Source organism: Nicotiana sylvestris, chromosome 8, assembly GCF_000393655.2.
Source record: "Nicotiana sylvestris chromosome 8, ASM39365v2, whole genome shotgun sequence".
In the NCBI taxonomy this organism is placed as follows: domain Eukaryota; kingdom Viridiplantae; phylum Streptophyta; class Magnoliopsida; order Solanales; family Solanaceae; genus Nicotiana; species Nicotiana sylvestris.
The window spans coordinates 98,635,960-98,657,892 of record NC_091064.1 but is presented as its reverse complement, the minus strand read 5'-3'; the positions used below and the strand labels follow the sequence as shown (position 1 = coordinate 98,657,892).

Genomic DNA, 21,933 nt, shown 5'->3' with positions numbered 1-21,933 from the left:
GTATTGAACCAATACCATATGAGGTAAGAGGGCTGTTATCCGTTTTGTGGACGACTCCATATTCTCCTTCTTGAAAATCCACGAACCAGTCCCTGTTGGGACACATATGATAGCTACAAGCCGAGTCCATCAACCATATGTCTGATGATGTTGATGGCTCTGTTGTAACTTATGAGAAGTCTGAATCATCACCATCAGCTACATTTGAATCCATAATGGCCTTTTCATTATTATGTTTGGCCTTATTCTTCAACTTCGGACAGTCTTTCTTCTAGTGCCATTTTCTCGACAAAAGGCACATTCATCTTTGCTAGGTCTAGATCTTGACTTGGATCTTCCTTTCTTTATCCTCGTTTGATTTTGAGGACGACCCCTCACAACCAATGCTTCTCCTTCTCCTTCTCCGCCCTTTTGTTTTTCTCCCTTTCTTTGTTCATAGTTGTACAAAGCCGAACAAACTTCTCTGAGAGAAATTTCGTCATTTCCATGGAGTAGAGTAGTTTCAAGGTGCTCGTACTCATCAGGAAGTGACGCCAACAACATTAAGGCCAAGTCACCATCATCATAAGTTGTATCCATATTTTGCAAATCTGTGACCAACTTATTGAAACTGGTGATATGTTCATTCATCGTGGTACCAGGAACATAGGTGAAGTGAAACAGTCTCTTCTTCATGTACAATTTATTTTGACTATTTTTCTTCAAAAATTTATCCTCCAGTGCTTTCCATAATTTACTTGCAGAAGTTTCCTTTGTGTATGGATATTTCTGCTCTCTAGCAAGGTAGGATCGAATGGTACCGCAAGCAACACGGTTGATAATTCTCCAATCTTCTTCTCCAATAACATCTGGTCTTTTTTCTTCAATGGCAAGATCTAGCCCTTGTTGAAAAAGGACATCTAGAACCTCGCCTTGCCACATCCCAAAATGTCCTGACCTGTCAAAAATTTCTATCGCAAATTTCGTATTTGACACAATTCTTGTCATAAGCGAAGATGTCAATGATGCCGTATTGTTGACACATGATGTAGATTCTTCTTGTTTATCGTCTCCCATCTTTGACACAAATATTATTTAATAGCTGACGACACAAATCAAGATTATTTCTATTCTGGTGTGGAAGATCAGACTAAGCTGCAACCACAGAGCATACTCAGACAGAACCTTGACTCAGTTACCAAGATAAATCTTTTCTGATGTGGAAGATCAAACTATGCTGCAACCACAGAGCATACTTAGACAGTAACTTGGCTCTGATACCAATTGTTGCGGAAGCCAAATGTATATAGTGTGAATGAGTCACAACTACTATACCAAAAATTATGGCAGCCACCAAATAATAAATAAGACAATAAAGCAACAATAAAAGGAACACCAGAATTTACGAGGTTCGGCCAATTTTGCCTACTTCCTCGGACACAACCAATATTTTATTCCACTCCAAAAATACAAGTGAAATAATACTAAAGAGAGAAGATACAAATACCTTAAGAAGATAAGAAGGCAAATGAGAGGTGTGTCTAAATCCTAAACATTAGGCCTCCTTTTATAGGTAAAAATTCCCTATCAAATGGCTAAACCACCGATGTGGGATTTGCCAAATTCAACAGAATGTTACTTCTTTTTATAAGTTTGTTATTATATCTGGTACTTAGCAAACAAGTCCAGTGTTTTCGTAAATTGCTACTAGAAATTGTTGCTCCCTGATTATTATTATTTGATGCTACTCTTTCTCCCTTTTATTGGAAATCGTTGCTCCTTGATTATTACTATCTGATGTTACTTTTTCTCTTCTTTTTCATTATCGTCTTTTGTCTCCCTCATCTGCCCCCCCCCCCTCTTACTTCTTTTTCATCTTCTTCCCTTCTTTCTTTCCACTTTCTCCTGAGCTGAGGGTCTATTGGAAATAGCCTCTTTACCTTCTCAGGTAGGGGTAAAGTCTGCGTACACATTATCCTTCCCATACCCCACTTGTAGAATTATACTAGATATGTTGTTGTTATACAATGTGCAATAATATAACAATTCTACCCAAAACCTTAAGATATTGAGTGGATTAGTTAATGACACATATAAATTCATTTGGAAACCCTTATTTAACTGATAAAGAAAAAGTGGATCCTCTAATAATAGATCGTAAGCTATAAAATAAGAAAATCAGAATGTTGAATAAAGCTTTCGTTATGCCTTGCATTTGTCTTATCATAATATTATCGAATTGAAATTACAAAGATAAAGTTATTCCCATACGCAAAAAATACATATGGAAAGTTACAGTACTAAGGGGGAGAACAGAATACATCTAAGGATTTGGGATTAGAGTCATCACTAAAATATCCATCATAAAACATCTTGGATTCACAACAAAAATCTGGTACTCCATCTCTACATCTTCTTTCCAGTTCCGGCTGAGGAGTATGATCTAAGCCTCTTGTTACTGTTAAATAATCAACACATTCCCAAACACAATTTTCTTCTACTGATGAAGGGTATGTTTTACAATTTACTAATGTGATACACATTATGAAGAATAACACACAAGTCTGCTCTAATACCCTCATCAGCTTACCAACCATATATGTTTATATTTCCTGCAAAGATAAACAATTATCCGATAACGAGAAAAAGTTTGATAAGGACCCTTTAATTTTAGAATTTTTATAAACTATAATTATTAATTGTATCAAAAGATGTGCCTTCGAGCGTGTACATATTTTACCACATCAACGTACTTATTACGCTAGACTTGTAAAGCATTAAGCATTCAAGAAATACTCTCAAATATAAATAAACCATATCAATGCTCACATTTTTTAAAAATTAATTAAAATCTTTGCAATTAAGCATGTGGACAAGCTTAATTTTGTTTCTTGAAGTGGAATCTCAAATTGTTTCACTCGCTCCCGAATGTCATATTGTTGCTCTTATTTTAGATACACGTTAGAATAAATTATTTGGCAATTTTGCTATTGCATCTATATATATGCGAAATTCCAATGTGCATCTTTTCCCATACTGTTATTGTATATGAACTAAAAAAACCGATTAGAAGACATTTTCAACGTAGAAAATTCAAGTTCAAGGAAATGGTGATTGTTCCAAATATAGAATCACAGTGTTAAGTAGTGAACACAAACAAATAAATAAATTAAAAGGAGAATAAAAGATTCTTGCTTACCCCTTTTCTTTTGATAGCACAACAACGTTTACCTTATCCCAAGACAAGGCTGTAGGATATAAATTAAAATATTAATTAATAGTACTCCCTCCGGTCCAAAATAATTAATTTTTTGGTTGTTTTCACACATATTAAAAATTCACCTTTTAACATTAATTAGCAATAAAATTGACCATATTAACCTTCACTATCTCTTCACATAAACACTCCTAACACATACTCCAACATTAATTACTCCAAGGGCAATGTAGGAAAAAAATAATTAATTCACTCTTGAAATCTGGAAAAATCACTTATTTTGGACCACAAGAAAAAAACCAAAAAATCACTTATTTTGGACCGGAGGGAGTAGTATTTTGATCTGTAACGCTTGTTATGGATGAACATACATTTCATTCATTTTAAAGGCTGAAAAAGTTCATATATTCAGATACATCGCTCGGTCTCTCACCCTAATTGTTTCAGTGGAGACATTAATGAAATCTCATTAATTACTATGAGAAAATATTTGTTGACAGTTCATTAATTGTATTATCAAAGCTTATAGCCTTTTTGCTAATTAAGAATTAGAGAAACCTTTCTGTGTGGATTTCATGATCATATGTCAACGGAATACGGTAAATAATTAATAATGATGCTGCACCTTAGTTCTTGAATTTGAATCCTGAAAAGTTCTAAGGATTACTTAATTTATGTTAAGAACATTAACTGTAGCTTGTTTCAAATAGATGATTCCTCATCTTTCAAACATATATGGTTAGCAAGCACGTCATTGTCAACGGAAAAAACAATATTTGGACACGAAACAAAGTTTGCTTTTCATTCGCTGAATAGAACTGAATTAGTTTTACGCATCTCAGTAGAGCATTTCGTTTCATGAAGTTGACCAACAATCTCTAGCACAAGGGTATGGGTCTATGTATTGATGAAACACTGCTCTATCAAAGTACCAATCCGCAACAGCTTCCGCAGTTGTCTACACAGATAAAATGTTACAGCAACATCTGTTATTAACTCGTAAATTAAAATTAAGAATAATCCGCACATAATAAAATTAAAAAACAACAAAAGTGGCATGTATTGATCAAACTTTATATAGTAAAGAAAAAGAGAATTACCTTATTAAGTAATCTTGGAGAGTTAGCACTGAACCAATACCTCGCCGATTGAATTTGACCATGGGAATAACAAGAGGTTATGAAATAACCCCTCGTAAACGAAGGGGTGAGTCCAAAGAATGCCTTTAAGAACACTCCAAAATCTATATTCAAAAACAAAAACAAAAACAAAATGAAACAAAAAGAATGAAGAAGGCCATTACTTAATTATCTAATTGGAAGGTATGTATTAAAATACTAATTCCAGGTTAGTAACATTTTGGTTCCTGACTATCTCGATCCTCAACGTGTCTGGAAGGATTGCAAGGTTCATATAAGTAACTGCACATTAAGCCAGCGTATAATTATTCAAGGTTGCATTAATAATCACTACAACAAATTTGGCCTAAGGCCACACTTACTTTAGGCAACACTTGAAAAGTGTTGTCAAAGGTGTCTATAGAAACGCTTTTAAAGGGTGGCCTTTGTTGATAACTTTTGGCTACGATTTTTAAGCCATGCTTAAGAAACTTTCATTTTAAGTGATTAGACAGCGCAATTTAAGTGTTGCCAAAACATAAAATAATTGACAACACTTATTCATTCATGTGGAAACACTAGGAGCGTGCTAATTTTATATTCTAAAAGAAACACTTTCCAAGTGTGCTATAAAATAACCCAAAAAAATATTTCCCCCTTTTATTACTTTTGGTGAAATATTCAAATATTTTCACTGTTTTGAAAGAGCAAATCAGGTATTAGGACCATCTTTTTGAAATCGTTCATTAGGTTTTTTGCTGCGAGTCTTCGACACCTCCGCCAAATTTTGAAATCTCCATCGACACCATCTTTGTGAGTTTCTTCAGGCTTCTAGCAGTTTTACCTCCACAAGGAATACAAGGATGTTCAAGGCTTCAATCCTTCACGCACTTCCGCAGAGGTAATCGATACTGATAAACCCTATAAGCTTTTCCTTTTTTGGGGAGGAATTTAACCTTTTTTGTTTTCTAACTCGTCAGAAAGTTTTTTTGGTTATTGCTTGCTTGCTCTTATTTTGGCTATGTAAGGAATAATAAGGCATCAGGTAATACAACATTTTTTTTAGGTGTTATTAGTTGTTTTTAGGTCTTATATGTTCATTCTTATATTGGTTTAGTATTAGAAAATTATTTAATTCTCTGTTGTTATATAACTTTATTATTGAAATCATATTTCATTTTATTAAATAATTTTTGAGTGCTTCAAGAGCTATTGGATAAGAAGCAGTGACCTACCAACTATATAATGAACTTTCTCTGTTGCCATGCCCTTTTTATTCCTGGTTGAAAAAGTTGGTCAAAAATTAGAAATAGTTCTTCACTTATATTTTATTAATCTCCTTTCTTATAAAGAACAAATTAATACCATCTAAAGTTTGAAAAGAAGGAGACCAAGTTGGTGAAAATCTTTTAGAAACTGTGATAATTAATGTGAAGTTTTATAATGTCTTGGCCAAGTTTGAAAAGAAAAAGGCAATTTGATGAAGATCTGTTGATGTCCATGAACTTCAAAAACAATGTTATGAAGAGAAGCATTGTGCCAGTTAGTGAAGATCTTATCTGCATTTCGTTTGGTACTAGTTTTGAATTTTCTTAATATCATATACACATACACCATAATGATCTTTATTTCAGACTTGACTGATTGATTGTAATCTGGGTAGTGTAACATCAGATGTGCTTACTTTTGCATACTTTTTTTCGCTCTGTTTTAGTGCTTGAGATTAGTTTGAGCGAAAGATTTCAAAGATGTGAGACTGCTATGTTAAATGTATTTCGGATTTTCGAACTTTCACTGATATGAGTAATTTATAATCAAAATATTTTCTTGAATCTGTTTTGTATGGGGAGCATCTTGGTCATCTGGATATATTAACTTCATCAACTGTTTCACTACCATGTGACTGTTAGCAAACAGAAACTTCAGGTACAACAAGTCAACTTTGCACTGCATATATTTGGATCTCTTTTCGTTGTATTTGCTTGGCTTAAGTCTGTTGTTTCTTCACTTGAATTCTTGGCTGGAATGTTATGTTTATATATTTTTATGTGCAGGCTAGATCATTTTATATTTGAGTATTGTAAATTCCTTCTAGCTTACCCACACCCTCCAACGGTACTATTACAGGTAAAAACTCTGTAATAGTGGCAAATTAGCAATAGGATTTTTAACCTCTTATATTTGTTGAATCATCTCCATGAGTATTTGTGAATTTTTTTTAATGAACACTTATGTTTGGGTTTCCTTAGAGATACATGTTGTATTGTTAGGATACTAGGCAACTATACTATAATTTACTAGGAAGGATTTATATCTTGTGAAATATAATTATATACATTTGAAACATTTGTTCTGTGGTCTTCTTATTTGAAGAAAAATGATACGAAGATAATCCACTGAAGTGAACTTTTCATTTCAGAAAAGAAGTTCACTTATGAATTTTGCTATTAATATACAATAGTTAAACACAAGGAAGTAACGAGTTATACTAAACTAGTAATTGAAGAATTTTAAATATCTGGCAGTGGAAAGAATATATAGCTATTCTGGTAATAGAAAGAATTTCTAATATGCTAGTTTTAGGACCAAATAGCATATACAACTCTAGAGAGAAAGTAGATGATAAGAAAATACAAAGGCCAATAAAGCATGATTATTATCCATAGGTTCTGTAACTTGAATCATTACAACATAAATATTACATTTTGATCTCAATATTGTAACATATATATATATATCATACTTATTATGTGATAGTACTGTAATTGTTGTTACTTTTAAGTAGTGTATGTTTTGTATGTGGAAAAAAATATGTTATCGTCATTTGTGGTATCTAGCCCTGGGAAAAATGCATATATTATGTTAATATATCAGTGTTATTTGTATCCTATACTATATTATCTCCATTTTCATTTTTATGCATATCTTGCTTAGTGCTGGTACATAGGAACAATTTTGGCATCTTTGTAATACCCAAAATGTCATCTTTAAATTAAATAATCATCTCGATGTTTTAAGACTTTGAAAACCGGTATCAATAATTTTTCGATTTGCGTGCGCAGTCCGTATAATTTTCCGGAAGGTTTTTATGTGAAAAATGGATTAAATTGTGAACTAGAGCTTTAAAACTCAACTGAGTTGACTTCGGTCAACATTTTGAGCAAACGAACTCGGATAAAAGTTTTTACCATTTCGGTAGTTCCGTATCGTGATTTTGGACTTTGTCATATTATCGGGCACGAATTCGCGAGGCAAAGGCTTGTTGGAATTTTGAATTGGTTGCAAAGCGAGGTAAGTGTTTGGTCTAACCTTAGCTTGAGAGATTAGGAGTTGTATCTTATTTGCTATATGTTAATTGTGGAGTACGACGTATAGACATGGTGACGAGTATCTATACGTTGGTGTCAAGCATGCTCGTGAGTCTTGTATTATAATTGTTATGACTCCGTTGTGGTTTATTGCGCTCCATATGTTATTATCACCATTGTTCCCTTGCCGGGATGTTTGTTTGATATTATTGTTCCCTTGCCGGGATGTTTGTTTTGATAGTATTGTTCCCTTGTCGGGATGTTGAAATATCATTGTTCCCTTGCCGGGAAGTTGTTATATTGCTCTTTTTTCTCTTGCCGGGATTCCTTGTGATTATTGTTGGCTTGTAACTGGGAGCGGGTGGTATTACGCCTACCACAAGATATAATAAAATGGGAGCGGGTGGTACGCCTACCACAAGATATAATGAAATGGGAGCGGGTGGTACACCTAGCACAAGATATAATAAAATGGGAGCGGGTGGTATGCCTAGTACAAGATATAATGAAATGGGAGCGGGTGGTACACCTAGCACAAGATATAATAAAATGGGAGCGGGTGGTATGCCTAGCACAAGATATAATGAAATGGGAGCGGGTGGTACGCCTACCACAAGATATAATGAAATGGGAGCGGGTGGTACACCTACCACAAGATATAATGAAATGGGAGTGGGTGGTACGCCTAGTACAAGATATAATAAAATGGGAGCGGGTGGTACGCCTAGCACAAGATATAATGAAATGGGAGCGGGTGGTACGCCTACCACAAGATACATGAAATGGGAGCGGGTGGTACGCGTAGCACAAGATATAATGAAATGGGAGCGGGTGGTACGCCTACCACAAGATACATGAAATGGGAGCGGGTGGCACGCCTGGCACGAGATACAGGAAATGGGATCGGGTTGCACGCCTGCAACAAGATGTGAAAAGAAAGTGAAATCTGCCTTTATTTTTCTTATTCTTGTTAGTGGTTGGATTTTGATTCCTTTATAATTCTGATGTATCGCAAATGCGACATATGTTTCGCAAATGCAAAAGTCCAAATTTTCTGAAGGGTTTGCAAATGCGACTTTATTCTCGCAAATGCAATTTCGCATTTGCGATCAGCCTCTCGCAAATGCGATGATGGCTGGAATGCTGATGTATCGCAAATGCGACATATGTTTCGCAAATGCAAAAGTCCAAATTTTCTGAAGGGTTCGCAAATGGAGCCCTGTTTCGCAATTCCCAACTTAGCGGAGGTTGGGGTTCGCATTTCCCATACCTGCGACCTGCAACTTTTATACTTAGCCGAAAATCAACCATTTTTCACATCTTTTCAAAACACAAACTCCCTAGGGTGATTTTTCAAGAACAACTCTTCTTCCAAATCGATTGTAAGTTAGTTTTAACTCATTTCCTTCAATCATTAACATTTTTTAACATGATTTCGACTCAAATCAATGATTTTAATGGGGAAAAATTGGGTGTTTTGGGTAAAACCTATATTTTTTCAAAAATTGGGGATTTGGACCTCGATTTGAGATCCGATTTTAAAAAAAATTATATATTTGGGTTCGTGGGGGAATGGGTAATCGGGTTTTGGTTCGAACCTTGAGTTTTGACCATGTGGGCCCAGGGGCGATTTTTGATTTTTTGGGTAAAACTTTGGAAAACTCATTTTCATGCATTGGGGTCGATTCATTTAGTGTTTATTGATATAATTAAGTAACTTATGACTAGATACGTGAATTGTGTAACTTATGGTGGAATCAAGGGGTAAAGCTACAATTGAAACGTGAATTGTGTTCGTGGCATCGAGGTAAGTGTTTGGTCTAACATTAACTTGAGGGATTATGAGTTGTGTCTTATTTGCTACGTGTTAATTGTGGAGTATAACGTATAGGCATGGTGACGAGTATCTATACGTTGGTTTCAAGCATGCCTGTGAGTCTTGTATTATAATTGTTATGACTTCGTTATAGTTTTATTGTGCTTCACTTGTTATTATCATCATTATTCCCTTGCCGGGATGTTATTGTCATACTAGTGATCCCTTGTAGGGATGTTTGTTTTGATATTATTGTTTCCTTGTCGGGATGTTATTGAAATATTATTGTTCCCTTGCCGAAATATAGTTATATTGCTCTTGTTCCTTTGTCGGGATTTTTGTGATTGTTGTTGATTTGTAACTGGGATCGGGTGGCACGACTGCCACAAGATACATGAAATGGGATTGGGTGGTACGCCTGCCACAAGATACATGAAATGGGATCGGGTGACACGCCTGCCAAGAGATAAATGAAATGGGAGCGGGTGGCACGCTTGCCACGAGATAAATGAAATGGGAGCGGGTGGCACGCATGTCACGAGATAAATGAAATGGGAGCGGGTGGCACACCTTCCACGAGATAAATGAAATGGGAGCGGGTTGCACGCCTTCCATGAGATAAATGAAAAGGGAGCGGGTTGCACGCCTGCAACGAGACACATGAAATGGAAGCGGGTGGCACGCCTGCCACGAGATAAATGAAATGAGAGCGGGTTGCACGCCTGCAACAAGATAAATGAAATGGGAGTGGGTTGCACACCTGCAACGAGATACATGAAATGGGAGCGGGTTGCACGTCTGCAACAAGATACGTAAAATGGGAGCGTGTTGCACGCCTGTAACAAGATGCAAAATGAAAGTGTGAATTCTGCCTTTGTTTCCCTTATCCTTGTTAGTAGTTGGATTTTGGTTCCTTTATAATTCTCTTGACATTAAATTTCTGCTGTTTATACATTACTGCTTTATGATTGTTAAAAAGTAATAAATGGATAATGAAGTAATTTAGTTCACAGGATTGGCTTGCCTAGCTCACACTAGTAAGCACCATCATGATTTCCGAGGGTAAAAAATCTGGTTCGTGACAAGTTGGTATGAGAGCTCTAGGTTACATGGGTCTCACAGTTCACAGACAAGCTTAGTAGAGTCTGAGGGATCGGTACGGAGTCGTATGTATTTATCCCCTAGAGGCTACAGAGTTAGGAAAACTTCAAATTTTCTTTCCTGTCGTGTAGTTTGATTTCTTAATGCTAATTGAAATTCCACTCCGTTTTTTCGCAGATGCCAAGAACACGCGCTTCCTCATCCGCTGACCAGCAGCCCGAGCGCCCAGCAGCAGCTCTCGCGAGGGGCAGAGGGTGAGGCCGAGGCTGAGGCCATGCCAGAGGCTGATGTAGGGGCAGAGCTCAGCCCAAAGTAGCAACACCAGCGACGGAGCCTCAGGTTGACTTTGATGATGAGTTTCCGACCTCGGCAGTTCCGGTGGGCCCAGCTCAGGTCCCAGAGGGGTTTATTGCTACCCTAGTACTCTAGGATGCTCTGGTCCGTCTAGTGGGCCTTATGGAGAGTGTCACCTAGGCAGGTTTGCTTCCTGTAACACCAGTCGTCTCTCAGGCTAGAGGAGGGGCCTAGACTCCTGCTACTCGCACTCCTGAGTAGGCATCCGGGTGTGGTATCTCAGACCGGTGATGGAGCAGCTATGTCTGCCGATGCTTTGTGGAGGTTGGACAGGTTCACCAAGCTCTTCACTACCACTTTCAATGGTGCATCTTTTGAGGATCCCCAGGATTATCTAGACAGTTGTTATGAGGTTCTCAGGAACATGGGGATAGTTGAGACCAATGTGGTCGATTTTGCTACTTTTCGCTTGTCTCGATCCACCAAGACTTGGTGGAGAGATTATTGCTTGGCTAGACCAGTCGGATCGCCAACTTTGACTTGGGAGCAATTTACATAGCTATTTCTGCAGAGGTTTCTCCCCATCACGTAGAGAGAGGCCTATAGGAGGCAGTTTGAGTGTCTCCAGCAGGGTTCTATGACTGTTACCCAGTAGGCCAAATTCATCGACTTGGCTTGTCATGCTCTTATCATACTCCCACTGAGAGAAAGAGGGTGAAGAGGTTCATTGATGGACTCATTCAGCCGATTCGTCTTCAGATGGCTAGGGAGTCTAGGAGTGAGATATCTTTTTAGGAGGCGGCCAATGTGGCTCGGAGAGTTGAGATGGTTCTATCGCAAGGAGGTGGTCAGGGGTCTGACAAAGGCCGATTTAGTGGTACCTCATTTGGAGGTAGGGATTTGTATGGTAGAGGCCATCTTCCTAGGCCTTTCCAGTCAGCACTTCAGGTTTCTCACGGTGCTTCAGGTGGCCATGGTCCTCAGATGTAGTATTTTGATCAACAGTCCTACAGTGAACCACCAGCTCCTATTAGTGCACCACCAATTCAGAGTTTCTAGGGTCGTCAGCCCCAACAGCCGAGGGCTTGTTTTACTTGTGGCAACACGAGGCATATTGCTAGGTATTGCCCTCGAGCATCGAGCAGCTCTCAGTATCAGGGTTCCCGTGCCATGGTTAAGGCACCGAGTGTTCCACAGCCCGCCCAGCCTGCTAGAGGTGGAGGTAGGGGTATTATAGGTGGAGCTCAGGCCGCTAGAGGTGGAGGCCAGCCAACAGTAGGTCGTCCCAGAGATGTAGTTCAGGATGGTGGGCCCAACCCCGATGTTATGCTCTTCCAGCGAGGCCCGAGGCTGAGGCTTCCGATGTAGTTATCAAAGGTATGATTCTAGTTTGTAGTAGGGATGCTTTAGTGTTATTTGATCCGGGATCTACATACTCCTATGTGTCATCTTATTTTGCACCGTATCTGGTCATGCCTAGTTATTCCTTGAGTACTCCTGTTTATATGTCTACACCGGTGGGTGATTCTATTGTGGTAAATCGAGTCTATCATTCTTGTATAGTTGTGATTGGGGGTCTTGAGACTCGTGTAGGTTTGTTGCTTTTGGACATGGTTTATTTTGACGTCATATTGGGGATGGATTGGGTATCACCTTACCACGCTATCTTGGACAGTCATGCCAAGACTGTGACCTTAGCCTTGCCGGGTTTACCTCTTTTAGAGTGAAGAGAGACTCTTGGTCATTCTACCCGTAGTGTTATTTCTTATGTGAGAGCTCGACGGATGGTCAAGAAGGGGTGCTTGGCCTATTTGGCATATGTTCGTAATTCTAGTGCTGAGGTTCCTTCTATTGATTCTGTGTTCGTTGTTCGTGAGTTTCTCAAGGTATTCCCTTCAGACCTGCCGGGTATGCCACCCGATAGGGATATTGACTTTTGCATTGATTTGGCTCTATGCACTCAGCCCATTTCTATCCCGCCATATCGTATGGCCCCGCCTGAGTTGAAAGAGTTGAAGGAGCAGTTGCAAGACTTGCTTGAGAAGGGTTTTATTAGACCAAGTGTTTCGCGTTGGGGTGCGCCAGTGTTGTTTGTTAAGAAGAAAGATGGATCGATGAGAATATGTATTGATTACCAGCAGTTGAACAAGGTTACAATCAAAAATAAGTATCCATTGCTGAGGATTGATGATTTGTTTGATCAGTTTCGGGGTACCAAGGTATTTTCGAAGATTGACTTAAGATCTGGCTTCCATCAGTTGAGGATTAGGGCATCCAATGTCCCTAAGACAGCTTTCCGCACTCGGTACGGTCATTATGAGTTCTTGGTGATGTTATTCGGGTTGACAAATGCCCCGACATCATTTATGGATCTGATGAACCGAATGTTCAGGCCTTATTTGGATTCGTTCGTGATAGTCTTCATTGATGATATTTTGATCTATTCCCGCAACTGGGAGGAGCACGAGCAGCATCTTAAAGTGTTTCTTCAAACCTTGAGGGATAGTCAGTTGTATGCTAAGTTTTCGAAGTGTGAGTTCTGGTAGAGTTCAGTTGCATTCCTAGGTCATGTTGTATCAACAGAGGGTATTTAGGCTGATCCGAAGAAGATTGAGGCAGTCAAGAACTAGCCTAGACCAGCATCAACTATAGAGATTCGGAGTTTCTTAGGATTAGCAGGCTACTATCGTCAGTTTGTGGAGGGGTTTTCATCTATCGCAACTCCGATGACCAGGTTGACCCAGAAGGGTGCCTAATTCAGATGGTCGGACAAGTGTGAGGCGAGCTTCCAGAAGCTCAAGACAACTTTTACTACGGCACCGGTGTTGGTTTTGCCCACAGGTTCAGCCTTATACAGTCTATTGTGATGCATCTCATATTGGATTGGGTGCAGTGATGATGCAGGATGGCAGGGTCATTGCCTATGCTTTGCAGCAGTTGAAGATTCATGAGAAGAACTATCTGGTTCATAATTTGGAGTTGGCAGCCATTGTTCACACATTGAAGATTTGGAGGCATTATCTGTATGGAGTGGCATGTGATATGTTCACGGATCACAAGAGTCTTCAGTATTTGTTCCAGCAAAAGGAGTTGAATTTGAGGCAGAGAAGGTGGTTGGAGTTATTGAAGGACTATGATATCACCATCTTATATCATCCGAAAAAGGCCAATGTGGTGGCCCATGCTTTGAGTAGGAAGTCATCTAGTATGGGCAGTCTTGCTTATATTCCGGTCGGTGAGAGGCCGTTTGCTTTGGATGTTCAGGCTTTGGCCAATCAGTTCGTGAGGTTGGATGTTTCTAAGCCCAGTCGTGTGTTAGCTTGCACGGTCGCTCGTTCTTCTTTATTGGAGCGTATCCGTGATCGACAATATGATGATCCCCATTTGTGTGTCCTTAGAGACACAGTGCAACACGGAGGTGCCAAGCATGTTACCTTAGGTGATGATGGAGTTTTGAGATTGTACGGTCGAGTTTGTGTGCCTAATGTGGATTGGCTTTGAGAGTTGATTTTAGAGGAGGCCCATAGTTCCCGGTACTCTATTCATCCGGGCGCCGCGAAGATGTATCAGGATTGAGGCAACATTATTGGTGGCGGAGAATGAAGAAGGATATCGTTGTATATGTGGCTCGGTGTTTGAATTGTCAGCAGGTTAAGTATGAGCATCAGAGGCCCGATGGTTTATTTCAGCAGATTGAGATTCCTGAGTGGAAGTGGGAGCGTATCACTATGGATTTCATTGTTGGACTCCTACGGACTCAGAGGAAGTTTGATGCAGTATTGGTTATTGTTGATATGGTGACTAAGTCAGTGCATTTCATTCCTATGGCAGTCTCATATTCTTCCGAGAGGTTAGCTGAGATCTATATCCCGGAGATTGTTCGCCTTCATGGTGTGCCCGTGTCTATCATTTCGGACCGAGGTACGCAGTTTACCTCACATTTCTGGAGAGCAGTTCAATGAGAGTTGGGCACACAGGTTGAGTTGAGCACAGCGTTTCAGTCTCAGATGGACAGGCAGTCCGAGAGGACCATTCAGATTTTGGAGGATATGCTTCGAGCTTGTGTCATTGACTTTGGAGGCTCGTGGGATCAGTTTTTGCCATTAGCAGAGTTTGCCTACAACAATAGCTATCAGTCGAGTATTTATATGGCTCCGTACGAGGCTTTGTATGGTAGGCGGTATTGGTCACCGGTTGGATAGTTTGAGCCGAGATAGGCTCGGTTGTTGTGTACGGATCTAGTGCAGGATGCCTTGGACAAGGTCAGGATCATTTAGGATAGGCTTCGTACAGCTCAGTCCAGGCAAAAGAGTTACGCCGACCGCAAGGTTCGTGATTTGGCATTCATGGTCAGTGAGCGGGTATTGCTTCGAGTGTTGCCTATGAAAGGCGTGATGAGATTTGGGAAGAAGGGCAAGCTTAGCCCTAGGTTCATTGGCCCGTTTGAGATTCTTGATCGAGTGAGAAAGGTGACTTATAGACTTGCATTGCCGCCGAGCTTATTAGCCGTACATCCAGTGTTTCATGTATCCATGCTTCGGAAGTATCACGGCGATCCATTTCGCGTGTTTGATTTCCGCACTGTCCAGTTGGACAAGGACTTCTCTTATGAGGAGGAGCCGGTAGCTATTCTAGACCGGCAGGTTCATCAGTTGAGATCGAAGAGTTTTCCTTCTATTTGTGTTCAGTGGAGAGGTCATCCTGCTGAGACATCGACCTGGGAGTTCGAGTTTGATATGCAGAGCCGTTATCCCCATCATTTCCCCGACTCAGGTACTTCTTTCTTCTATCCGTTCGAGGACAAACGGTTGTTTTAGAGGTGGAGAATTTGATGACCCAAAAGGTCATCACTTGTTTTAAAATAAAATTTTGCATTCTGAGGGCTTAAAAACCTCTTCTAGCATCACCTCAATTTGCGTGCACAGTCCGAGCGCATAGCCAGAAAGCTATTATGTGAAAATCCGTGAAAAATGATAAATTTTGACTGTAAAATGAATTAATTTCACTTCGGTTAATATTTTGGATAAACGAACCCGGACCCGTGATTTGACGGTCCCGGAGGGTCCGTAGGAAAATATCGGACTTTTTAAGAAAATTGATAAAGAAATGAGATTTGGAATGAATTTTAAAAGAAAATTGTTTTCTGAAATTAATAATGAGATTTGGAAATGAATTGTGATTAGAACTTGATAGTATCGGGCTCGTATTTTGGTTCCGGTGCCTGGTACAAGTATTATATATGATTTAAGATAAGTCTGTGAAGTTTGGTAAGAAACGGATTTGAAATGATGTGAATCAGATCTTTTTGAGAAAATTTGAAAGTTTGAAGTTCTTAAGAAAATTTCATGATTTTGATGCTAAATTCATAGTTGTTGAGGTAATTTCAGTGATTTGAATGCGCGAGCGAGTATGTATGATTTTTTTAGGTTGTGTGCATGTTTGGTTTGGAGCCCCGAGGGCTCGGGTGAGTTTTGGATAGTACACGGGGTGAATTTTTAGACTTGGAAAACTGCAGATTTCTCAGCTGGTATGATCAGGTCTATTTGCGAAGCCTTGCTCGCAAATGCGACAAACCATCACAAACGCGAAAAAGTGGACTGGCAGCCTGAGTCGCAAATGCGACTTTATTCTCGCAAATGTGACTTTGCATTTGCGAACAGCCTCTCGCAAATGCGATGATGGCTAGAATGCTGATGTATCGCAAATGCGACATATGTTTCGCAAATGCGAAAGTCCAAATTTTCTGAAGGGTTCGCAAATGCGAGCCCTGTTTCGCAATTCCAACTTAGCAGAGGTCGGGGTTCGCAATTGCGAACCCCTGTTCGCATTTCCTATACTTGCGACCTGCAACTTTTATACTTAGCCGAAAATCAATAATTTTCATATCTTTTCAAAACACAAACTCCGTTGGGCGATTTTTCAAGAACAACTCTTCTTCCAAATCGATTGTAAGTTAATTTTAACTCATTTTCTTCAATCATTAAAATCTTTTAACATGATTTAAACTCAAATCAATGATTTTAATGGGGAAAAATTGGGTGTTTTGGGTAGAACCTAGGTTTTTCAAAAGTTGGGGATTTGGACCTCGATTTGAGGTCCGATTTCAAAACAAATTATATATTTGGGTTCGTGGAGGAATGGGTAATCGGGTTTTAGTTCGAACCTCGAGTTTTGACCATGTGGGCCCGAGGGCGATTTTTGACTTTTTGGGTAAAACTTTGGAAAACTCATTTCATGCATTGGGGTTGATTCATTTAGCATTTATTGATATAAATAAGTAACTTGTGACTAGATACGAGCGAATTGGTGGTGGAATCAAGGGGTAAAGCTATAATTGAAACGTGAATTGTGTTCGTGGCATCGAGGTAAGTGATTGGTCTAACCTTAGCTTGAAGGATTAGGAGTTGTGTCTTATTTGCTACGTGTTATTTGTGGAGTACGACGTATAGGCATGGTGACGAATATCTATACGTCAGTGTCAAGCATGCCCGTGAGTCTTGTATTGTAATTGTTGTGACTTCGTTGTGGTTTATTGCGCTTCACTTGTTATTATCATCATTGTTCCCTTGTCGGGATGTTATTGTCATAATACTGATCCCTTCCCAGGATGTTTATTTTGATATTATTGTTCTCTTGCCAGGATGTTGTTGAAATATTATTGTTCCCTTGCCGGGATATCGTTATATTGCTCTTGTTCACTTGCCGGGATTCTTTGTGATTGTTGTTGATTTGTAATTGGGATCGGGTGGCACGCCTGCCCCAAGATACATGAAATGGGAGCGGGTGACATGCCTGCCACAAGATCAATGAAATGGGAGCTGGTGACACGCCTGCCACGAGATAAATGAAATGGAAGCGGGTGGCACGCCTGCCACGAGATAATGAAATGGGAGCGAGTGGCACGCCTGTCACGAGATAAATGAAATGGGAGGGGGTTTCACGCCTGCAACGAGACAAATAAAATGGGAGCGGGTGGCACGCCTACCACGAGATAAATGAAATGGAAGCGGGTGGCACGCCTGCCACGAGATAAATGAAATGGGTGCGGATTGTACGCCTGCAACGAGATAAATGAAATAGGAGCGGGTTGCACGCCTGCAACGAGATACCTGAAATGAGAGCGGGTTGCACGTCTGCAACGAGATACGTAAAATGGGAGCAGGTTGCACGCCTGCAACAAGATGCGAAATGAAAGTGAATTCTGCCTTTGTTTCCCTTATCCTTGTTAGTAGTTGGATTTTTGTTCCTTTATAATTCTCTTGATATTCTGTTTTTACCTGTTATTCCCGGAAGCATGTTCTCCCCCCCCCCCCATCCTTAATTGTTTATTGCTGCTTTAAATTTCCACTGTTTATACAATACTGCTTTATGATTGTTAAAAAGTAATAAATGGATAGTGAAGTAATTTAGTTCAAAGGATTGGCTTGCCTAGATCACACTAGTAGGCGCCATCACGACTCCCAAGGGTGAAAAATCCGGATCGTGACATTTGATATTCTGAAAAAATTAGTAGCTATGGGAAAAGATGTTAAGATAACATAGAGTAGTATTATTGTAAGCATGTTATTGATTTCTATCTAATTACTAATTTCATTTTGAACTTGTAGGAAAGTTCCGGTGAGCAAATTGGAAATGGTAGCCAAAATACTATTTGATCTGTTGGAGTTTAATGATGAAGACTTTGGACAATTACAATTTTTGTTATTCTTGATATTATAATAAATACATTTGATTTTGCAAAGTTAATTGTTAGCATGCACCTTGAAGCAATTTGCTTTATTTGTTGTTGTATTACACACGAGATTTATTCGTTTTTTGAAGTTCATTACTAATATATGTATTTGAATTATTCTTATGTCCTCTTCAAGTTAATTGAGTGCTTATCGAATATTTTAAAAAATGTAAACTATTGATTACAAAAGCATGACTTATATAAATATAAAAAATTACTTTATTGCTTAGACAAAATTGCCACGCTTCAAAAGTGTGGCCTTAGAGATTGGCAAATGCCTATATCGCAGCAAAAGCCACGCTTCACAAGTGTTGTATTAGGCGCTACGTTTGAAAAGTGTGGCTTAAAGAGTAACAAAGACCACACTACTAATGTGTTGCCCTAGTACACGAAAAGTGTTGCTGTTGAGGGTACAACAAGTGTGGTTTTTGTTACTCTTTAGGGTAAAAGTTACGTTAGTTTAGGCCACTCCTGAAAAAGCGTTGTCTTAGGCCAGAAAGTGTGGTTAAAGGCCTAAAATGTTGTAGTGATATCAGTTGAATCTTACATTTTCAGCCGTTTGCCTTCCCTTTCTGGATAAATTATTCATAATGGCTCTGAAGATTCTTGCTCCTCTATAATAAAGTTTGGTATCCTAATGTAGATTGGAAAACATTTCATATCAAAAGAGTTGTAAAGCAGAACAAATGCTACTGCGCAATTTTGTTTTCAATACTAGGGAAGCAGTACTACTTACAGGATCAACATCTTCAACTATCACCTGTCAACGAATGAAGACCCATCACAATATCTGACCCTAACTCTATTCCAATTGTAAAAGTCTGCCAACTCAAATATTTACAAATTAGTAGCCGCTAAAATACGAAGAAAAATGACAAAGCAAGAGAATAGTAAATATTTTATAGCTTCACCTGGATTAATTCTAAGATCGTTATGAAGAATCCCCGAAAATCAGACTAGTGGTGGCAGCATCTTTGTGGAAGAACCTAAGACGCTATTTGAACGATTATGTCAATCCGAGATACTAGAGCACCAACCACCGCCCTAATAATTGAAGATTTGGCAACTTGGTTATGATAAAGATGAAAAGAAGATGAATAATAGAAGAAGAAGAAGAAGAAGAAGAAGTAAATGTAACTAACATCAATGACGATGATCCAGCTGCGAAGTCCTGTGCCATATCCCCGATCAAGATGATATGCCGGGGGGCTCCCGTCGAGGCACACTGTTAGTGACTCAAAAAAAAATTAAATACTTAGTATACAAGTCCGCATGTCATTCTCTTTCTCTGTTGCTTAATGATTGTGTACTCAACTATTTTACTAATTAGTATACTAGTCTGCGCGTGACTCTCGTTTCTCTGTTGCATAATGTACTTTGCAGTAAATATTATACCTGCGCCTTCAGCAGTGGCGCTGTGAAGTATGGTGATGTTGACCATCAGTTCCTTTTGGGCCATTATAGTTGTCAACATTGCTAGCAAAGCTAACAAGTAGCTCGTTGCCGTCCTGCAAAATATTCAAATAATTAAGCAGTTGTTTGTTCGTGCTTATAATATTGCATGTGTAAAGATTCGTTCTGTTAAAACAATGGACTGCCAAGTTTTAGCTAGTTAAAACACTGAAGAAGAGAAAGAGTATAAGCCAAAACCAGAAGAAAGAGATGCAAAGAGAAATAGAATGCATGAAAGAATACATTTGTTCTTCTTAAAAAGGCAGATCCGAGAAAGCAAATGAGAGAATTTTTTCCTTTTCGAGAGAAAGAAAAATTGCGAGTAACTAGAGGTGAATGAGTTGGTCTGATAGTTCATCTCTATTTCGAATGCCAATGCCAGTAACTATTTTGCTTGCTTCCAGGCTAGAGTTCTAAAATGTAACGAAAATAAAATATCTCTGTCGGGAGAATAGCTCCATGCATGTGCCAATCTCCATCACTTCTTTACTTCTTTTCTTCTCGTCTCAAACAAATCACATGGTTTTCTCTTGCCATATTTGGCAGTAGAAATTAATATTTTCCATAACCATCTTCTTTTCTTGGCAGTGAAATTTTTCTCTCTTCACTTCTTTTATCTTCTTCAAACAATCACATGGGTTGCTCTTCCTAATTGGCAGTAGAAATTAAATATCAAAAACCCTTTTTCTTTTCTTGGTGCTATTTGGCAGTAATAATTATAATTTCCCATAACCTTCTTCTTTTCTTAGCAATGAAAAAATAACTCGCTTTACATCTTCTCTTCTCTCTTTGAACAGTTCACATGGTTTACTCTTGCTTTTGGCAGTAGAAATTCAAATTTTCCATAACCTTTTTCTTTTTTTGGCAGCGGAAAATGACTCCTTACTTCTTTTCTTCTCTTTTCGAACAATTCTCATGAGTTCGTCTTGCTATTTGGCGATGATTTTGTTATTATTATGCCTGTATTTGTAAATAATGATTCTGGAAATTAGAACGTTAGCTTATAAACGTAAATATAAATAAAACAGAAATTAATTCGAGCCCACTGAATTCACAATGTTTCCTTAAGGAATTTAATCCCCTCCTAGTACCCAAGGTTATGGATTATTTCCTCCCAGGATAGAACGAATTACACACTGGTGTAGCGGTACTTCAAACCCCAGTGTTTCAGCGAATACAAAGTTCGGCAGCAAATCACACTTACAGATGCTTTGTTTGTAGTTTAAAACAATGCAGAACAAGGGAGGAAAACTCAGAAGTCGAATGGAAATTCTGAGAGGAAGGAATGCAAATTATAGCCAACGTTGAGTTTTCGGTGAAGAGAAGATCAATAGCTCTCAATTCTGTTTCGGTGTGTTTTTCTCCAACTGCTGCTGTTCATATTTATAGCAGTCAGTTGTGAGACCCACCCCCTCTCCACGGTGGAGCATGCACTAGCTTGGTATGGAGCAAGCCATGGTGGAGCATGCACTAGCTTGTTATGGAGCAAACACTTAGCCATGGTGGGAGGAGCACTAGGCGGCTGCTATTGCAACTTGTGGTACAATACACAGATTGGAACATATCTGTTACAAACACGGATAATATTACGTTAATATCTACTATTAACAAATAAATTTGGTCCAAAAAATTAATCAATCAATCGATCATTTGACCAAATCCAAATCCAAATCCAAATCCAAATCCAAATCCGAATCCGAATATGAAGCCGAAGCCGAAGCCGAAGCCGTAGCCTTAGCCGAAGCCGAGCCGAGCGAGGAGCGAGCGAGCGACGGCGCGAGGCTTGCCTTCTTCTTAACTCTTTAAGAGCTACATGAAGTGCATTTGTATATAAACCCACCAAACTCCTTTTCCTCTACCAATGAGGGACAATGTCTCATTAAAAGGAGAGAGAAACTTAAAATTTTACTCAAAAT

The 21,933-nt window shown here is 39.1% G+C and overlaps 1 long non-coding RNA gene across 3 annotated transcripts; it reads right to left on the bottom strand.

The window, feature by feature from the left end:
* Window positions 1-3,843: 3,843 nt before the first annotated feature.
* On the bottom strand, window positions 3,844-20,447 carry LOC104240907 (uncharacterized). 3 transcript variants are annotated; one of them, XR_011401775.1, is made up of 8 exons: window positions 20,261-20,447; window positions 19,961-20,073; window positions 19,708-19,790; window positions 19,477-19,609; window positions 19,302-19,386; window positions 19,113-19,199; window positions 4,297-4,439; window positions 3,844-4,154 (listed from the first exon to the last, which is right to left on the bottom strand). It is a non-coding gene; the product is annotated as an uncharacterized lncRNA (long non-coding RNA). The 3 variants fall into 3 exon arrangements; XR_011401774.1 differs by having other exon boundaries at window positions 19,113-19,386; XR_011401776.1 differs by lacking the exon at window positions 19,113-19,199 and having other exon boundaries at window positions 20,261-20,446.
* Window positions 20,448-21,933: the final 1,486 nt, after the last annotated feature.